The sequence below is a fragment of the Ostrinia nubilalis genome, chromosome 26 (assembly GCF_963855985.1).
Source record: "Ostrinia nubilalis chromosome 26, ilOstNubi1.1, whole genome shotgun sequence".
Taxonomy (NCBI): domain Eukaryota; kingdom Metazoa; phylum Arthropoda; class Insecta; order Lepidoptera; family Crambidae; genus Ostrinia; species Ostrinia nubilalis.
In genome coordinates, this window is record NC_087113.1 from 4,040,794 (window position 1) to 4,061,442 (window position 20,649).

The 20,649-nt window shown below is 39.2% G+C and overlaps 1 protein-coding gene across 1 annotated transcript in view; it reads left to right on the top strand.

The window, feature by feature from the left end:
• Nucleotides 1-259: 259 nt before the first annotated feature.
• The window catches only part of LOC135084469 (sex peptide receptor), a 482,468-nt gene continuing 462,078 nt past the window's right edge, over nucleotides 260-20,649 (top strand). The window contains exon 1 of the mRNA XM_063979248.1: nucleotides 260-431. The gene's annotated coding sequence lies outside the window, so the exon portion shown is untranslated. The remainder of the gene's footprint in view (nucleotides 432-20,649) is intronic.

A 20,649-nucleotide genomic window follows, 5' to 3' on the forward strand; every position in this document is an offset into this window, starting at 1 on the left:
GTAGGTTTCACTGAAATTTGCTCGAACTAGGAAGCGTGCAAATATCAAAAAGAGTTGTGGACTTCATAAAATCAAAAATACCAACATAATCTATATCTAATAATATCTATATACCTACACTCCCCAAAAATTGATCTACATTACCCTGACGAGAGACAAGGTACAGAAAACGCCGTTGAGTTCATCAATTGCGTGCGATGAAATTTTTCCGAGACACGTCACTAGGGGCGGGGCTTCAGTACCGCTCAGTTCTCGACCGACCGTCGCCGCGTGACGACGTCCGGAAAACCGAAGCGCGCCGGAAAATCGGGAAAACGCGTGTGCACAGTGAAGTGTTTACTTTGCCATTTTTTTCCGTAATTCAACACGTTTTGATAATCTGAGTGTGATTGTGGTGGTTGTTTTGTGCTGATATTGCTGGTTAAATACAGGTGAGTTGTTAGGGTGATTTTTTGTGTTTTGTAAGATTTTGTTGATGGTAAGGGAATACGAATTTCTTTATTATCGTCTTTATTACAGTGTCGCTATTAAAATAAATGAGACGGGTACACAAATAAAGATGTTTTTATAAAAGCTTTTGCTAAGCTAAGCAACAAGCAGAATATGTGTAGATTACCCCATACGCTCTACCATCTTTAGCATTATCCTCACGATTCTCACACAAGATACATTTTTCCTTAAGACATCGTACACCTGGAATTTCTTTTCCAGAAAGATGTCATAATAAAGAGAAAAGTTTCGGCGGATTCTTATTTAATTACTTACCTGCTAATAAATTAGGAAGCTTGTTCATTTCGTATTCTTTTCGTTGTGTTTATACGGTTTCTTTTTACGAGTAATTTACAAGAGCAAACGTCTATGAGAGTAAACAAAAGGTCCTCTGGTGCGTTGGTTCTTTAGTTTATTGTGAGAATAATTTGGGTCAATTCGGTTTAATTAATTTTTATGCTCGCTTTGGAAGTTTATTCATAATATTTTTTTACAAAAACGCTACGTGATTTTTTGAGATGAGTTTTATGTATAAACGGCAGGGTAGTGGGTCTTAATTTAACATGTTGACAGCACGTCACTGTGGGTCACGGAAATTGTTTTGGTTTTGTTTCTCGCGTGACTCCAGTGAAAGGGTTAAAAAGTAGAACAACATATTTTTAGGGAAAAACAAATTCCAAATATGAGTAGTAGGGTGGTCCTTATTTTTCGACTTTTGAATTATCCCCGGGGCACTTTCTCATTCGATTATATACCTCTAAATATGAAATTAGCTTTTTTTGTTTTTTTTTTTGTTAAGATTTAGAGGTCGCTACCAGCTGTCAAAATATTTACAAAAAGCTTTGAAGATCTTAAATCATGATTTCATAAATGTTTTATTTAAGTGTTTATATCACATTTTAGGTACAAATGAACATCGCATAGATAGAATAGACAATCACTTCTTGTCCCCTTCTCCCCTCAACCCCTCTTCTGTACCGACCATGGTACCGACGCGTCGAGATACTAACAAGTCAACTCTTATTTAAAAATAATTGATTCAAATATGTACATTGTACATAATATCTTAGTTCATAGCAACAACAATAATTTTGTAACATTTTTATTTGGCTTTGGCTAAAAATAAATGAATCTAACAAATACAGATTTTATGTTTTTACTTAAAATTCAAACCTTGGTAGCGACCCCTAAATGTCTTTTAAAAATTAAAAAAATAATAATGAAATACTTTCATATGGTATATATTCAAATTACGTGGTGCCCCGCAAAATATAAGAAAAAAATTTTTTTTTGTAGGAATAAGGACCACCCTAATGAGTAGGTACCTATTAAAAACAATTTTTAATTTCCCGGAAAAAATAAAAATATCGAAAAATAGAGATCGCTCTTTAAGTGTTTCAAAGTTATTACTAAGAAGGAAAATAAAAAACCGTACATTTCTTAGTTTTATTTCTCGCAATATTTTCTCTTTACTTCAAAACAATCAATTCGAAATTGAATTAAACAACTTCAAATAAAAGAATTTCCATCAGCAATAATACCCGTATGAATGCTTATTTCAAACCGCGTATTTATTTTTCCAATTTGCTCCTGATTAATTTCGCTGCGGGTCCCAAGACGGCGAATTTCCTCCGGGACTTGCAACTTGTTGGGTTTTATTGGCGTCCATGTGAGTCAGGCAGTTGCATTGGTGGAAATGCGAACGGGGAATTGTGGGTAATGAGTTGCTGTGGCTGTGAACGTGTTATTTTGTAAACATTTTATAGTATCCTACTAATATTCAAATGTGAATGTTTGTTATTTTTACACTCAAAATCTACTGATCGGATTTTGATTGAACTTAACGGTAATATTATTTAATAACATACAGCCTATAATTTATAAAGATCTATGACAAACTGAATTACACGCGGGCGAAGCTACGGGCAGAAGTTAGATGTATAAATACTTTCTCAAATAGATTACGGGATGGATAATATATCAGAATTTAAACGTTAAAAACCCAGAAAGAAACAAAGCACCACAGGAATACTTGTACCATAACTACCTGTTACTTATAGTGAACTAAAATACACTCGGCATCAAATAAATCGCACCTCCCGCGACAAGCACTTATCAAACGTATGCATCCCCACTTCCCACCAACATTGGCACCATTTGAAAGCCTAGTTCTAAGCTTCATTTCATTAAAGTTAATTTAATTTATATATTTTCATTTCATAAAAGTTAATTTATATATTTAAGACCATCAGACACTTGGTCGACCAGGAAACCATCAAAATTATATATCTTGCTTTATGCCAATCTTTACTGTCTTACTGCATCCCGGTCTGGGGAGGTGCTGGCAGTACCCTGATGCTGAATTTGGAGCGGGCCCAAAGAGCCATCTTAAAGGTAATGACTCACAACCGCATTAGATATTCTACCAACCTGTTATACTTGGACTGCCAGGTCCTCACAGTTCGGCAACTTTTCATTCTTCGAAGTATTTTGCGAAGACACGCCTCTCTTCCTCTTGATAAGAATGTCCTTAATCACCGACGAGCCTCAACTCACGTGTGTCCCACGATAAAATGCCGTACAGCCTTAGCTAGACGTCAATATGCAGCCCTCTCCTCAATTATATACAACAGGATACATAAGTCTACACATATCTATACTCTCAATAGATTCGAGGTAAAAAAGAAAACTACAGCTTGCCTATTGAAGATGTCATATGCTGATACTGAAAATCTGTTAAAATAGTTGCTTACCCATTAAAGTTTGCTACACACACTCACACAAACACACACACACACACACACACACACACACACACACACACACACACACACACACATGATCATAAAATGTTCTGTAAAATCGCTCCTATTCATATCACCTTAATGTTATTTTAAGTTACCAGCTGAAATTTCCATGTTATAGTCCTAGCATGTAAAACTTAAATATTTCTATGTTAGCTCACAAATGTCGAGGAATCACTGACACTGAAAATACAGTATTTTTTACTAGTTTCGGTGTCAGGGTTCACCCCTTGTTAGATCCAAATGTTTAACTGAATAAATTTATTTATTATTATTATTATTATTATTATAAAGGAAAGGTTTTTACCCCACAAATTAATGTGTCTTTAGAAGCATCCAGAGTCACTTCTTCAAAAAATAGGTAGTTACGCTTGAGCCAACTTTTATGGATATAAAACTGTTAAATTGGGAATAATTGCTATCCATCTGTTAAAAAGGACACGTAAGATCATTATTTGGATTTATAACCACAAAAATTGGTCTACTTGGGCCCATAGGTGAGCCCCAAGTGAGGCATTTTTTCAAGTCACATTTATGGTACCTGTTATTTGATTATAAAAAAATAAATGTGTTTTTCTTTAAGTTTATTTATTGGGCTTTCAAATAACACCAATATTGTTGGGGCACCATGATTGTGTCAGAAGAAAATCTTTAAAGTTCCCGTCGCGGAAGGTGCGATTTGTTTGATGTTGAGTGTATTATAGCTCTTATAAACTCTTATTAGTAGTAGTTACATTTATTATTGTCTTGGTATTAACAACCTAATACCTAGTAGGTACATAATGGATCTTTAACTATGCATATTCTGAACTTTGCTAAGATGCTTTATAGTAACAACTTAGGAAAATTATTTTCGTCTACACCAGTTAAAAGGTTAAGATCTAGCCCTTAGATAACTATCCCTAATTATAGTATTTAACCTTTGACGAACTAAAATAACTCGAACAAAGTCACCAAACAATGCTAGTATCGTTTATTTTCGTGTCCAATTTTGTCCAATTACCGCGCTTTTTATCGTCCTGTGTCCAGTGACCTTCATATTGCCTTTTAACCTTTAATTACGCTAGGAAACCCTTTATAAGCTGGGTCTAATAGACCAAGGGAAAATTGTTTAAAACTGAAAACTTATAGTGATGGATGAAATTAGTATAATTTATTAAGTTTTATTACTGTGGGCTTTAGAAAGGTAGAGTCTGGAATAAGTTAGATAAATTAAATTGTTTTAAGCTTTCATAGTCACTATAAGAGTAGGCGCACACCGTTGATTTTCAGTTGGCCGATAGTTGTGCCCGATTTTAAATTGTATGAAGAATCGGCCAAATCGAATCGGCGTAGTGTGCGCACTCCCATACATGCCCATACTGATCAACTGCCCGACTAAACTATCGGCCGACGAAAAATCAACGGTGTGCGCCTACTCTAAATGGCTATAGACAGATATAAATGGCTTCCCCCAGAGTCTGCTCTATCTGGAAATCTATGGATCTAGTACAGCGGTTCCCAAACTTGTTTTGTCTACTGCCCACTTTGAGAATAAATTCTTTTTAACGCCCCCATTCGTAGTCGAGAGTCGAGCTCAGTTGATGTCTAAGAGTCCTCCTAGTAGATGACGCCTCCCAAGCCTCTACACAACGTCCCGATTTTTTTCTGGCCTCTCTCTTACCGCCCCCCTTTAAGCCTGCAGCGCCCACAAGGGGGCGTTATCGCCCACTTTGGGAAAGACTGATCTAGTACATTACCCACTCAGTGCCTGTGGTACCTTTAGGAGCAGCACGGGACGGGTGATTTTGACATTTATGACGTGAAAGAGCACACAAATCTGAAAACTCGCTGACATTTGACGTTACAAAAAACACTCGTGCCGCTTCCATACCTCAGATAGTGACTGAGAAATCTGCTATATCTATAGATTCCCAGATAGAGCAGATACTGGAGGAAGCCATTTATATCTGTCTAAAAATGAAAAAACTTAAAGTTTAAGGTTTTTCAGAATTCATCCCCTAAAAGGGAAAATATGGTGACAAAGTCTGAAAATCGTCAATTCTTATTACAACGAATTGTGAACCTCCTCTTTTTTTAAGTCGGTTTATATCTGATTGTTAATACGTAACGACAATAAAGCATAGGAACAATTTTATTATCGTAACTCATGATAGTTGTTGCAATTAGATTCAAACAATACAAAGTTTGTTGCGGCGCTTCTTCTCAGCACTTGCCAAATGTTGGTCTCGAAGCGCTGGTAGGGTAAAAAGATTATGAGACATGTAAAGGCTCCTTAAGAGCAAAATATTTGACGATTTGTAAGAACTATTTAATAGTCTATACAAATAAAGAAATGTTGACTTTGACTTTGAATTCACGAAGGCGATTGAGCTTTACATGTGTGGTGGTTCGCTACTGTTCGTTTTTCAATAGTTTTGATAGACATTGGTCTATCGTTATGTGCATATACATGTACTTACACAAGTAAAACTCACTCACCTTCGTGAGTTGCAAGAACTATAAGGCTGGGTTGCACCATCTTACTTTAACTGTGACAAACGTCAAAAATCTGTCAAACTCCATACAAAATACACCGGTTATCGTTATAGTTACGGTCAAAGTTAGGTGGTGCAACTCAGCCTAAATGTATTTATCATAATAAGAGAAAGATAGTCAAATAAACCCGGAAACTTGATTGTTTGAATCTAAAGGTTCAAAGGGCGGCCATATTGGATCGATCGTTACCATTCTAATTTGGATTTACATTTGTAAATCGGAAGGCGCTTCACGTGAACTATCTTGTCCCGGAATATAGCTAAAATTGAACAGTAATAACAACATGATCTAAATTGTATACGAGTATAGATCGTTTAATCGACGAAGACGCGCCTCACCATTCTTTCGCTTCTGTTTGAGTGTTATCGGTACACGCTAAATCATCAATGAGAGCACACGTACACTACAATAATGACGCTCGCTCGGATTGCTCGAATCAAACTACCCGCACCCCGCGCTTCCCTCGATCAAAAATTGGCGGGGCGCGTCTTGCAAGGTAATGTTCTTATTGAAATTATCCTGAAAAGTAGGTAGTATGTTTAAGGAAAACAATTATTTTGAAAATCTAGCTAAGTACATGGTCTGTTTGTTCTATCTTTGCTTTGATCCTTTGAAGTATCAGCACTACAGTCGAGTAATTCAAGTTGCTAATTATCAGATTTAAAGGGCAAGACGGCGCCATAAATTATTTATTATAGCTGTGAACGTTCCAGAATGTTGATGTCGGCCTTTATTGTTAGTTGTGACTTGTGACTAGCTTTTGTCCCCGACTGCGGTCGTGAATTTCGTTTGGTCATCGAAAGATTTTAAGGTGCCCCTCTTCCAAAATTACAGCGTGTCTCTTTTCCAAAATGTATTGTGTGCCGTGTGTAAAATGCAAGGTGGACCGACGACCTGATAAAGGTAGCAGGAAGGCGCTGGATGCAGGCCGCTATCAACCGTGCGATGTGGAAGTCATTGGGGGAGGCCTATGTTCAGCAGTGGACGTCCTGTGGCGGAAATGATGATGATGATGATGATTGTGTGCCAAATAAAGATATCCTTTCTTTCCAACAAAGTTTTGAATAAATCGGTTCAGTGGTTTAAGCGTATCCACGCGTATGAAGTCGCGGGCGGCCGCTAGTCATAATATAATAACATCTTGAGAAAAGGTTCATCTTTTAAACCTTTATTCTCAACCTCACTACCATCAATAATCCTTTTCATCCCGCAAATTATCTATAATTTTCCAGAATTGGGGTTATAATAAAAAAATTAACGGCCCGGTCTTTTTGACCCCACTTCACAATGGGGTTCAAGTGAGGGCTCCATGGGCTGTGAAGAACTGAAATCATCTCTTTTGTAGTTTATAAAACGGATTTTATATGAAGGCTGACCGGGAATTGATGCTCATAAAAGGGGAAGCCATAAATTTGGGGGAATACAAATTGATCTTATGATGCCCCGATTTTGTAGACCGTAAAAAGAGTTTTAATCTTATATAGGGTGAAAAAATCATTGGCATCCTTTTGTTATAAGACTCTACCCATGATGTACATTCCCCAAATATGGGATAGCAAATACAATGAGTTTTTTTTTGTCTTTATTATTACGATTTATTTGTATTAATGTGCTCTTTAAAAAAATCAAATCGATCGTACAGTCAACAACACATCACATTAGACATTTTTGTTCAAAAATAACACCTTTTACATCGAAATAAGATGCCACAGTGTAAAGCTTGATGTGCTGTCATTTGTACTAGGTATTTATTATTGCAATTTTAACTCATTGGATTTGTCTCATATTTGGGTAATGTACTATACCTACTAAAATATCACATTATTTTAAGACACCCCACAGACTACAGATTTTTGTTCGGCTGATAGTTTGGTCGGGAGTACACACTTTTCGATTCCTCATACAAGTTAGAAGACGACCAAACTATCGGCCAACTAAAAATCTGTAGTCTGCTGGCTGAGTCTCTATAAAGATGCCAACGATTTATATTTCACCCTGTATAGATTTTACCCTCGGCTTAGTCAATTTCGGTCAGTCAAGAATGACTTATGGTGGGCGTGTTTCGTTTTCACAAACACTTCTTTATTGTTACCAATATCTATTCTTATTTTGCACAATGCTTGATACTCGTGAAAAATCGTCTACTGCTGGACAAAGACCTCCTCAAAAGATTACTACGACCAGTAGCTTTATAGATCGTTTCACCAACGAAGACGCGCCCCACCATTCTTCCGTTAATGTTTCAGTGTTATCGGTACACGCTAAATCATCCATAAGTGCACACGCACACTACAATAATGACGCTCGGATTGCTCGGATCAAACTCCCCGCACCCTGCGCTTCCCTCGACCAAAAAGTGGTGGGGCGCGTCTTCGTGGATGAAACGATCTATGCAATGAGTTTACATAAACGTCATCGCTAGCGATCTATAAAGATTTTCGTTCTTGAAAGTTATCGCTAGGGGCGCTGTACAATCTGTCGTACATTTTCATTTTCTTACGCAGTCGCCAGCAAGCACACCTAATGTAAACTCATGGTAAGCAGACAGATCGTCGGTGCACCTAGTGAGGGCTCAATATTATACGTCTTCCGTGGTCGGCACTCGAGAATATTCCTACCCCAACGGCCATCAGTTTCTAAAAACAATCTAATAAATAAAAATCTCGCGTCATATAGTGTTTTAAAAAACCTCTCCCAAACGGCTTGACTGTTTCTTATGAAATGTGTGTATATTGAATAGGTCTGAGGTATTCCATAGAACGGGAACTATTTTTCTTTCTGGGTGGAAAGAGTTTTTCACGCGTAGGAAGTCGCAGGCACAGCTGGTAATTTTATAATTACTTACTGCTTACTTAAGTCTCTTACGAATCGTATAAAACATTAAGTCAATAAACTTAATTTACAATCAGATCTCAAAGTTTTAAACCACTCGTCAAATCGTAAGATTTTTCCGATTCAACTTGGATAATTTTAATCTCTAAAAACATCTTGAGGTCTTAAAACTTTCTTGGGTAATCGAATTAGATATTGAGCTGGGATTCTTACATCGCAACTTTGTAATATACTCAATTATGTAATACATAAGTTTGAAACTTCGTAGAAATTGTTTTCTAGGATGTTAAGGTTCGAAAACAAGTAGGAATTTTGTTAGATTACAGTTTTACATGAACTATGCAAAACGGGATGTTCGTGTGAACGTTAAATATATAAAATACTAGCGGCCGCCCGCGACTTCGTACGCGTGGATCCCGTTTTACCCCCATAGGGGTGGAGTTTCGTAAAATCCGTTCTTAGTGAGCACTTACGTTCTAAAAGGAACCCCCATTCAAAATTTGAGACTTCTAGCACTTGTAGTTTCTGAGATTTCGTGATGAGTGAGTCAGTCAATCAGTGACCTTTCGCTTTTATAGATATAGACTACTAAACGGAGGATCCCGCAAAAATAAGTTCCAGCAAAAAACGAGTTGACTCCGCTAACTAGAAATCAAACCAGCTACCCACTTAGTGGTCAGCAAATCAATTAACCAGTGTCCACAATCCACTGGAACATCGGGTTAATCTACTTCCGGTCTGCCTTCCGGTTTAGTTCCAAGCCTTAAAGTGATGATTTGCCTGTAAAATAGTATGAAAATTAGTTTGGTAAGCTTGTTACTATATAAAGATAGCTCTATTTGACACGAAATTAATATACTTGTATGTTTGTATATTAAAGGTAGTATTATTATAGGCCTGTAGCTGTAGATTTATTTTCATAAATTAAACACTTGAAACTTAACACTTAACTTTCACATTATTATTGCCTCATTTTAAAAACATTAATAACTTTTGATCACTAACCTTTTTTTAGTGTGACATTGTGACAGAAGCTCATTGGATTTAACGATACCGTTATTTTAACATTTTCGATTTTTCACAATTAATAGTAGGTAAGTTATTAGGAAGTAGTGGCATTAGGGCTTCGCCGGCGTTAATTTTGTCCGTGTCCCCTAAGCCCTAAAACTACTCAAGTAGCAACAGATTATCTTCATAAGGCATAGAAGATATCTTGAAGACTAGTAGCCTAATTCCAGCCGTTGTCTTGGCCAAGACAATAGTCGCACTCAAGAAATCTTGAAGTTATGCCCCAAGACAATGGTAAGCAAAAAAGGGCACAATCCTTTGGAAATCACTGAGACAGAGTTAAGACAACGCTTAAGGCAGACTTAAACCCTAATTAAGAGTGTAGTTTTAAGAATTTCTAAACAAGTACTATAATATAACTTGTAGTAAGACTGTAGACAAGGAAATAGAGTTGAAGATAAAATATCTTGAATACTTATTTAAGAGTAATAATTATTTTTGCAGCTAAGGTTTATTTAACTTCATGAAGAACTATGTAAGACACTTTTTATTAAAGAGGAACTTTAATTTAGTAAACATTGTGATCTTTAACACTAAAACAACTTTAGATAAAGGTTAATGAAAATGGCGATTAAATTATTTTAATAACTAATTTATATTATGTCTAGAATAGACCGTGAATGTCATTTTTGCATAGGAAATATAAAACGCATTGTGGTTTCTCGTGTAAAATCAATGGATAATGTTATAAAACAGGAGGGCCTTGAAAAAGACCTAATAAGATAAATAAAATATTACGAAAATGTATTGTATAAAGAAAACTTTGAGGTTATAAAATAATATTTTATTTTATGCAAACGTTCTTAGACATTTATGCAACTAGAAAAAGTGTAACAAAGACGTACTTCAATTTAAATGTCCTCTTGATATAATATTATAGGTTAATTTCAGATTTATTTTTTTTACACATAGCTCATAATGGCGGTTATTCTAATTCGTCTTAATGTAGCAAGAGTATAGAAGATTTTGAATTTGTAAGTTTAGTTTAGAAAGAGTTGAATCAAGTTATACTTTACATAGTATTAGTTTAGAAAGGCATGTATTTAAATGATCTTTTTAAATTAGCAAAAACGGCAAATAAAAAAATCTAAATGGTCATCTATTTTAATGATTGATCCTCTTTCTTTGAGACATAAAATAAATGAAATCGATCGATATTTTAACCTCTTTTGAACTACGCAAAAAATTTTTGAGATGTAAAAATTATATCTGATCGTTACTTGTTGGTCCTCAAAAATAAAAGAAATGAGCACCAAATATTCAATATTGTGATACTTTTTTAAATAATTCGATTTGTATAAATTATTTTTTGTCTATATCAAATAATCTTCAAAATAATTATGTTATGGTACTTATTTTTATTAAGTTGTAGTCAAAGAATGTAAACTATTTAAAGGCACTTGATGTTCAAAGATTTATTTTTTATTAAAAAAGCATACTTAACACGTTCACACTGCGTTATCGGGTCGAATTGACCTTAGGTGCTGGATGCGTTGGTGCGGGATGGATAAATATTCGGTCTTTTCAGTAGTATGAAAGATAAATAAATTGTTTTGCAATTGTTTCGTCAAACACAGTAAATATTTTGTAAAAAAAAAACTTATGATACTAGACCCGATGTCGCACTAAAAGTAAACAAATATCGTTTAGTGCTTTTATCGTGTCTTATCGACCCGTTGACAGATGACTTTATGGTCACTGATCACGGTCGATATCGGTATACTAAGAGAAAATCAACCTTGCGATTTGAAAAAAAAATAAAGAGGTAAAAATTATGATGTCGGGTTCAGGGATATCAGAAGTAAGAAATTATCCCACCAAAAACATTCTGTAAAAAACTAGCCAAGTCTCGATGGAGCTGCCTGTTTATCTCTAAAAAGTAATGAAATCTAGACAAAGTCGTGCCAAGTCTATGGTTCCTTACTGCGATTTCTTTATTATTATAGTTAATGTTGTGTGACTTGGCCGTTGAAGGGTGACAAAACCAGATGCTCCATGACACCATTGCACCAATCTGTCGCCAGAACCGCTACCCATTGACGATGGAAAATTGCTACTTGGAAAACGTTGATTCAACAATAACCAGTCAATTGTAGGTTTAATAAAGCTGCGTATTTCAATAATACTTATGTATGATTATCTTAATAAAGATTGTTCAACGGCCAAGTCACACAACATTAACTATAATAATAAAGAAATCGCAGTAAGGAACCATAGACTTGGCACGACTTTGTCTAGATTTCATTACTTTTTAGAGATAAACAGGCAGCTCCATCGAGACTTGGCTAGTTTTTTACAGAATGTTTTTGGTGGGATTTCACTTATTTTTGTAGAAAGTGGCAAAATTATTTAACGTCGTCGTTTTATCGATTTTTTTTACGATATTAAACACAAATAAACTCAACGACCTTTAAAATGGACAACGAATCAGAATTGTTTTAATAACATAACCTTAGCGAACCTTACAATATAATAAACGAAATCAACGAAACGCAAATTACACAACATTCAACTTAATCGACGGGGGGCTCTAGAAAGGAAAAAAATCTGGACACCGCTTGTTAGTGCTAGCGCCATCTAGCGGTGAGTGATACAGGCGAACACCACGGTGCCGGAGTAGTATTGATTATGAATGTGGTGTTACTCCAGATCTTCAATTTTCCTAGTTTTTATAGTTTTCCCTTTATGTGGCCATTAAACCCTAACTCTGTACCAAATTTCAGCTCTCTGAGTTTATGGGAAGTACTAGTTCTATTTTGATGATCATCAGTGAGTGAGTGAGTGAGTGTCGTAAATGCGAAACTTTGCTTTCGCTTAACTTCGGAACTAAATGACCTACAGACTTGAAATTTTGGATTTTAAGTATGTGATTATAGCTTACTAGATGACGAAAATTTCTGCGTTCTGGTCTTATCCAGAGGTTCTCAAATAGGGGCCTGAAAATGCGGCGAAATGGTTCCAGTAAAGGATGGTACGGCAGTGTTTGCTTCGCGCTCGACTTGGCGGGGGCACTGCCGTGCCCCCAGATTTTACATAGCGCCTCTAGTCCCAAACTAAGCAAAGCTTGTAATTTAAACAAACATGGCAATCTACCATTCTGTTTGCTTATTGGCCGCTAAGCCCTTGGCCAACTCAGTAACCAATGACGGACGATTGTCACTCAACCACAAAGTACCGCGTAAATTAAAAGATATTTTTTAATTAAAAATATTAACCAATAACATTTTTAGTTAGATCAAATATATTTTAAAGTTAAGTTATACATAGATCGAAATGTATTTATTAGGTGATCAATATTAAAAGGCAAACTTGATATAAAAATCATCAAATTAACAAAATTAAAGATCAATAACTAAAAAAGAGGATCAAATATTATTTTTGTTTACCAAATATTAAAAGAGTATGTTAAACATAAATATTATGTTACCTTAAATGAATATCATTCATAATTTATCCGTAGATCAACTAATATAGACCCAATAATTAATATAAAGATAAAATATAATAAAATACATCATTTATTTTTAAAAGTGCAAATACAAAAAAGATCAATTAGTTTTTAGAGGATCAAATAATATTGTCCCGTTTAGAAACATTAGATTTAACTTACACTTAAAATTCACTTGATGAAGTATTACTTAAGTGCATATGGTATCAAGTAGATCTTTAGTTTTATTTAGTTAAAACTAGATAGTTTTCATTCTGTCTTAGTCTTGCTAAATTATTGGTGCTGCTATACATTAAAGAACAATTCATTTACTAAATAATTTATTAATTACATGATTTCTCCCTCGGATTGTCCGTGTGGAAGTCGAAAATGGTTCTAATAGGATTTTAATTGGTTTTTACGTTTTTAGTTTTGTTATAACATACACCCGCATATTTCGTAAAGTATTCTTTGAACTCTGTAATTGCAACACTCAGCGATAAGCAATTAAATTTATTGAATATCTATCTAATATATGATTTTTGCCGTATTTATTGTGAAAAGTTTGTATTTAATTGTTTTTATGGAACTTTTAACAATTTGTGATTTTGTTAAATTTAATCACACAGTGTTTCTAATTTATTAAATGAGAAGATTGAGAAGCGTAAATAAGTAACATTTTTCGGTAGTTATTATGTTAAGATTTTTTAAAGGTCACAGGCCTACTGTCACCTTTAGTTAAATTGTATAATATCATGTTGTACCCAACTTTACCATACAATTTCGAAAATATTTTAGACAATACTTAATTAGTAAATCATATTTTAAGTTTACTTATAATAGTATTGGAACTGAAGAGACCCCTGGCGGCGCTGCTGTCGGCGCTGCGCGTCACGACCTGTATATAAAGGCGGGAGCGACCGTCTCTCTGCACTGTGCTTTAGTCGATCCCCCTTCTCTCTCTAACCTAGAAGTCTCACTCTGTCGGCTAGCCATGACTGGACACGAGCCCATCCTCATCGGCTCGGTTTACCTCTCCCCGAACAAGACTCCCTTAAGGAGCGACTTTCAGGCCCTCTTTGCTATGAATAGTGCAGTCATTCTTGGCGGCGACTTTAATAGCAAACACACTCATTGGGGTTGCGTAACATCCACTGCCAATGGCAACATGTTAAGCGAACTCTCTGAGGAACTCATCTTTGACATCTTAGTCCCTATGACGCCCACTCACTATCCTTACAATGTCGAGCATCGGCCCGACATTCTGGACATGGCAATTCTAAAGAATATAGGCCTCCGCCTACACTCTATAGAAACCATGCACGCGCTCACTTCTGACCATCGCCCGGTCGTACTACAACTAGGCTCTCCTGAGTCTACACCCACTATGAAAACAGTTGTGGACTGGGACAAACTCAAGGTAAAACTTGGGAACTGTCAGAGCCCACAACTGTCCTCAATCCCCGACGATATAGTTTCGCCTCACGAAACCATTCACGCGATCGATGCGCTTACTAGTCACATCTCGGTCGCCATCGGCGACTCGTCTAGGCAAGTGCCTGCGATGGCTAACCACCGTCTCAGGTTGCCGGACGATGCGCGAGAACTATTGAGGGCAAAGAACGCAGCCACTCGCGATTATGACGCTTATCCAACCGAGGAAAACAGAGTCCGCCTACGTTCCTTACAGCGCGCTGTCAAGGCTCGTATCGCGGAACTCCGTAACAATCAGTGGGATGATCTACTTAAAGAAATCTCGCCATCTCACCAAGCCTATTGGAAGTTGACGAGAGCCTTTAAGTCCGACACCGTAGCATCCACGCCACCGCTTTTACGTCCCGATCAAACGCTTGCGTTTGACGACGACGCCAAAGCCGAATGTCTAGCCGACAGTCTAGAAGCACAGTGCTCCCCCAGTACCCTCCCAGTAGACTCTGCCCACCTCCGCATGGTGGACAGCGAAGTCGAACGTAGAGCCGCCCTCCCTCCGACCACAACCCTAGACCCGACCAACGTCGACGAGGTGCGAACGATAATCAAAGGTTTCCGTCCCAACAAAGCCCCCGGCCCGGACCGTATCTCTAATAGAGTCTTACGCGCCCTGCCCGCCCCCCTAGTATACCTCTTGGTTGCTATTTTCAACGCGGCCATGTCTCACTGCATCTTTCCCGACGCGTGGAAAGAGGCAGAAGTCATTGGCATCCCGAAGCCCGGTAAGAAACTGGCTGACCCCACAAGCTACAGACCCATCAGTCTCTTAAAGACCATGGGTAAGTTATACGAACGTATAATTGTCTCTCGATTAAGAGATTATGTTTTTTCTAATAATCTCTTAATAAACGAACAGTTTGGCTTCCGCGCCTCACATTCCTGCGTACAACAGGTGCACCGCTTAACGGAGCACATACTTAGCGGCCTCACTGCTAAGCCACCCGTAGGGACAGGAGTGCTATTCTTCGACGTAGCGAAGGCATTCGATAAAGTCTGGCACAATGGCTTGATTTACAAGCTTTACGAACTCGGTGTGCCGGACAGTCTCGTGCACATCTTACGTGACTTTTTATCGAATCGCACCTTTCGTTACCGAGTAGATGGCTCCCTCTCCTCCCCCCGCCCCATAAGAGCCGGAGTCCCCCAGGGCTCCGTGCTCTCGCCCATCCTCTTTTCATTGTACGTCAATGACATCCCCAAATATCCGAATACGGATTTAGCCCTCTTTGCGGACGACACCGCACTCTACAAGTCCGGACGTAATCGGAATTACGTCATCTTGGCGCTCCAACGCGCAGTCACACAATTAGGCGATTGGTTCAGGAAGTGGCGTATCGAGGTAAATCCCGAAAAAAGTGCAGCAGTGTACTTTTCTAGGGCTTTGTCTGCGAAACGTCCTCCGGTTCGCACTCGTCCTAATGTCCCCACCCATCTCACCTTATTTGACCAAACTATTCCTTGGAAAAGTGAGGCCAAGTACTTAGGTGTCACCCTCGACCAGAGATTATCGTTCGCTCCGCACCTCAGACGCGTCTTGAGCCGTGCGAACCACTACATCCACCGACTCTACCACCTAGTTGGAAGGAAAAGTAAATTGTCACTTAGAAATAAGTTGACAATTTACAAAACCTGCATCCGTCCAGTGTTGACTTACGCCAGTCCGGTGTTTGCTCACACTTCCTGCACAGACCTTAAAAAATTCCAGACCCTCCAAAACAAATTCTTACGCCGAGCCGCGGACGCCCCGTGGTTCGTGCGTAATACGAATCTCCATAGAGATTTCGAGATCCCATCGATTGATCACTTTATGAAAGAAGCCTCTCGCCGCTACTTTGATAAAGCGATCAACCACAAGAACCCTCTTATCGTTAGCGCCGCCACGTATACACCCCAGAAAGATGTCGCTGCCCAATACCGACGACCTAGGCATGTCCTAGACGACCCGGACGATCCTATTACCGAATTTCTGAACACAGACATCACTGCCTTAAGCACGCCAACTACTCCACAACACAGTAGCTCGTTACACCGTACTCGCCGGCGAGTACGAGGCCCTGCTTTCCATTTCGGACGGTACAGACATGTACCGGGCCGGTTCTCCCCTATCCGTCCCCCGGACACGGCCTGAGCCGAGGTCCGAGCCTACCGTGGCGCCCTCAGGCCGCGTCCGTAGTCCCCTCGATCGGGCCCACTAGAGTGAGCCCGCCGTAGGCTGGACTTTGGTCCAACACCGCGGTGGGCAACCCTCTAGTTGGGTTCGCCACTGATCGGGCGCCTTATGCGCTCGATACGGCCCGATCGCGAACGTCGGTCTGCGACCGACGCGGACGAGCCTGGGCTTCGCTTCGCGAAGCCCACACTCGGCCTCGTCGGCACGCGCACCGACGATCGCCAAACGGCTAGAGTACCTTCTGTACTCGCCACTCTGCCCGGTGAAGCTGGAAAAGCTCCTCAAGCTACCAGCGCGCGTCCCTTCAAAAAAAAAAAAAAAAAAAAAAAAAAAAAACTCTCGTCCATTTGCCCATCAGCCGCCGGAGAAGAAACATCAAGCCAGAAGCTCTGCCCGATTTACTTCCGATTTATTTTCGATTATTTTTGCAATAATTGTTTTTTTTAGTTTGGTTCGAATAAATTATTTTTTTAAAGTAAAAGTTGCGTTATTTATAAGATCAGAAGTGGGATCGAAGGCTTTCTGCCGCTGGTGCCATATCTGGTGTTATAAACTTTTTCTGCCGCGTAGGGTAGTTTGTTAATTTTACAATCGGGCAGAGTTGCGTTTCATCATGCCGTCGGACAACGGCCGGCGCAGCAAGCAAAAAGGAAAGCGCCGCACGAAGTCACCGTCTCCTACCCGCACTGCGATGGAGGCAATTTTGAAGCGGCTCGAGGCCTTGGAAGAGGGTACTCGTGCCGATGCCGGTCACCAACTTGTCGCTGCGGGCCACGAACAAGCGATTGTTCGGGTGCCCAGCGCGACGCCACAACATCCTGCGTCTTCCGTGACATCAGAACCGTCGCTGGAAGCAACGAACTTGATGCTGCCGGTGGAGCCAGCCTTGGGCGAGCGCGTTCCCGCCGCCGTGCCTGCATCAAAGCCGAGTACTTCGTCGTCGGGCGACGCGAGGGACGCTGCGGAGCGACTACTGGCAGCGCTGACGTCTTTCCCGGTGAGATCAAACCAATATTTTGTCTCTGATTTTGACCCTAGTGTTCATGATGTCGATACGTGGTGCAACGAAGTAGATAAAGCTCGTGTTTTGAATCGTTGGGACGACGCGGAATGTTTAGCTCGCGTTGGTCATTGTTTAAAGGGTGAATCTCGCACCTGGCTCAGCCAGTGGACAAGCACTACGCGTACTTGGTCCAATTTTAAATTAGAATTGAAAGCGTTGTGCCCACGTAATATCGACGTCGCGAACATACTTTATGATGTAATGCGAACAGAGTCTGACAAATTCTCCACGTACGCAGAGTATGCTCGCAGATCGTTGTTACGGTTACGTGTAGTTAAAGGCCTCAGTAGTGAATTGTTAACAGCTATTATAATTCGTGGCATATCAGATCCACAAATACGGGCTCATGCTACAAACGCAAAGTTAACACCTGAAAATATAGTGGAGTTCTTGTCAAACTTTGTTAAGCCAACTGCTTCTCAATATGTTGCGCCTAAGAAAACCTACCCTCACATGCCCAATCGTAATAACAAGTTTTCAACTCAACGATCTTTTGCTCAGAAACGTCAATATCCTGATGCGAAATATAATGTTAAATGTTACGAATGTCAGAATTTTGGTCATAAAAGTATAGATTGCCCAAAGAAATCGAAGTTACATTCGGACAATAATATTTCTACCCCAACTGTGACTTCTTCGCCGCAAGTAGAAAAGTGTAATTTTTGCAAGAAATTAGGTCATACCGAGAGTGTGTGTTTTGCTAAGGAGAGGGCCAACTCTAGAAATAAAAACGGTGTTAATTTCTGTCGCGAAATTGAGGGTGCGTCGAAAAATAGCGATGTTGTTACCGCGGTAATTTCGGGCATACCAGTGGATGTTTTAATAATTGACAGCGGTTCTTGCGTTTCATTACTGTCCTCGGACCTAGTTAAGCATTTTTCGGCCCATTTAAAACCAACTTATCAGTTATTACGAGGCTTGGGAGGCACAGAAATAGCAACAAAAAGTTTTGTCACCTTGCCTATTGAATTGAACGGTATTACGTTAGAGGTTGATTTTTATGTTGTGGACAGTTGTCATTTAAACGTCCCTGTGATTATCGGTACCGATGTGTTGAACAGAAAAGGCGTTGCTTATATTAGGACCGGTGGTTCTCAACGTATTGTTCATAGCGATGTGGTAGATATCATGCAAATAGATACGGGATCTTTTTTTGAAAATATCAATACCCCTGTGACCGGTGAGGATAAACAAAATCTATCCTCTATTCTTGAGAAGTATTCGAACCATTTTTTAAGCGGTACGGCTACTACTACTGTCAAAGATAGTGAGATGAAAATTGACTTAACCACTGATATACCTGTTTATTATCGTCCGTATAAAATGTCACATGATGAGAAGTTACGCGTCCGGTCTATAGTAAACGATTTGCTTGAAAAGGGATTCAAACTCAGCGTACGCCAGTCCCGTCCTCCTCGTAAAAAAGAAGGATGGTTCCGATAGGATGGTAGTTGACTATAGAGCGCTTAACCAAATAACCGTTAAAGTTAGACATCCTCTTCCTTTGATAAACGATCATGTCGATAGGCTAGGTAAGGCTAAAGTATTTAGTGCGCTAGATATGGTAGCCGGGTTCCATCAATTAAAGGTCAGTGAGGAGTCAATTCACAAAACCGCGTTCGTAACGCCCGAAGGGCATTACGAATATTGTAAAATGCCTTACGGACTCGCTAATGCCCCGATTATTTATCAAAAAACCATCTCAAAAACGTTAAAACCCTTCATCGAAGCGGGAAAAGTGCTGGTTTATATAGATGATGTGTTATTGCTGTCTGAAACAGTCGCTGAAAACCTTAATTTACTTGATTCCGTGTTAAAAACCTTAACGGAGGCGGGTTTCTCGATCAATTTAAAGAAATGCACTTTTCTCACTAATGAAGTGGAATATCTTGGTAGGATTATTGGCCAAGGTCAGGTACGACCGAGCGACCATAAAATCGAGGCACTAGCAAAATCACCGCGACCATCGACGGTCAAACAAGTTCGTCAGTTTTTGGGCTTGGCTGGATATTTCCGTCGCTACATACCAGATTACGCGTTTAAAACGGCATGTATAGCCGCCTTAACTAAGAAGGGTGTAAATTTTCATTGGGGTGACGAGCAAGAAAAGGCCCGTCAAGAAATTATAGCCCGACTGACTGACGAGCCTGTATTGGCTATTTTTGACCCTGAGTTGGAAACCGAGTTACACACGGATGCTAGCTCAGTTGGTTACGGTGGTATTCTACTGCAAAAACAAAAAGACGGCCAAAAGAAAGTTATTGCATATTTTAGTAAATTGACGGTAGGCGCGGAATCTAAATATCACAGCTATGAGCTGGAGACCTTGGCTGTTGTCAGGTCACTACAACATTTTCGTCAGTATTTAATTGGAAAAGATTTTAAGATAATAACTGATTGCAATGCATTAAAAATGACACAGCGTAAAAAGGATCTCCAGCCCAGAGTTGCTAGATGGTGGATCTATATGCAGGATTTTAATTTCACCTTAGAGTATCGTAAAGGAGTTTTAATGTCTCACGTAGACTATTTGAGTAGAAACCCGGTTAACGTGATAGATGCAGTCGAGAGGCCACAAAATTGGGCACAGGTAGCTCAGGCAGGTGACGAGGAAACCCTAACGTTGCTTGAAAAATTGAACAATGGCGAGTTAGACAGTTCGCGTTATGTTAAACGTAACGACCTGTTGTATTACAAGTATGAAAAGCTAGGCGAAGATACGCGATATTTGTGCTATGTTCCAAAGGCGTTCCGTTTGAGCTTGTTG